Source organism: Sinocyclocheilus grahami, unplaced genomic scaffold (assembly GCF_001515645.1).
Source record: "Sinocyclocheilus grahami isolate Dianchi unplaced genomic scaffold, SAMN03320097.WGS_v1.1 scaffold1664.1, whole genome shotgun sequence".
In the NCBI taxonomy this organism is placed as follows: Eukaryota; Metazoa; Chordata; class Actinopteri; order Cypriniformes; family Cyprinidae; genus Sinocyclocheilus; species Sinocyclocheilus grahami.
In genome coordinates this window covers 225,234-226,210 of record NW_015506843.1, presented here as the reverse complement: position 1 = coordinate 226,210, position 977 = coordinate 225,234, and the positions used below count along the sequence as shown (strand labels likewise).

Here is a 977-nt window from a genome sequence, read left to right as displayed (position 1 = left end):
AAGACATTAAATCTCTCAAGAACTCAGCAGAAGATGATTGAACAACTCCACAAACAGCATCACCAACTTCACACATTACTAACCAGTTAGACTTTATTTCTGGAGTATCTAAAACAGAAGTTCTTTATTGAGAATTAAGGTTTAGATTTTTTTCTTCAACTTACCGTTTTTGTGAATAGTGGTTGCTTTAGTTGCCTCTTGACCCTTGACTTCTCAAACTTAAGTTTTTTTTGATTGGCACTATTGTGTATCTGAAGCATTTATGTGATGATGAGGAACTTAAGATAAAATCATGGCATGTGTCTGATTGCAATTTATCTATAACTGAAGTGCTTTCATATAACGATGTGTGAAAAATTTCAAAAATATCTATTTTAAATATGGTTCTTAAAGAGGCACTCATAGACAAGAAGAATCAGCATGTGAATTTCAGCAATGGTGACAAAATATTCAGATAATTTTAAGTGATTTTAGAACAAGGCAGTAAAAAGTCATAAAAAAATAAAAGCAAATAGTAAAAATAAAAGAAAATACTAGGACAATGCAGCTGCATAATTTATTCACGTCGCAATGCAGTTTTGATTGGTGCACCCAGAATGCAATGCAACATGAATCTGTCTGATGATCATCACCATTGTTGAGATTCATATGCTGACTCTTGATGGCTGTGTGTATAAACTGTACAGATGTTCCATACAGGTGTGCAAAGTGTTTAAAAGTTCTTCATATAATTTCATTTAAATGCAGTTATGATCAATAACATAAAGTATATTACTCACTACCACTGATGACAATTAGACCATTATCAATAAACAGGCAATATAATCTAAATACACTTTCGCTTGGCGTTTATCACCATGATTAATTTGTTTCCTAAACACAGTCTCAACTGTCAGAGAAAAAGTGCTGTCATTTATTCAAGGGTCAAGAGCACAACTAAAGCAAACACTTCTCTCCACAACGGTGACTTCAAATTG

General features: G+C 32.9%; 2 protein-coding genes across 2 annotated transcripts in view; one reads left to right on the top strand and one right to left on the bottom strand.

The window, feature by feature from the left end:
* The window catches only part of LOC107571875 (B-cell receptor CD22-like), a 51,266-nt gene that overhangs the window by 18,269 nt on the left and 32,020 nt on the right, over positions 1–977 (top strand). The window lies entirely within an intron of this gene.
* Positions 1–977, bottom strand: part of LOC107571881 (NXPE family member 3-like) — a 19,003-nt gene that overhangs the window by 1,406 nt on the left and 16,620 nt on the right. The gene's annotated exons all lie outside the window — the stretch shown is intronic.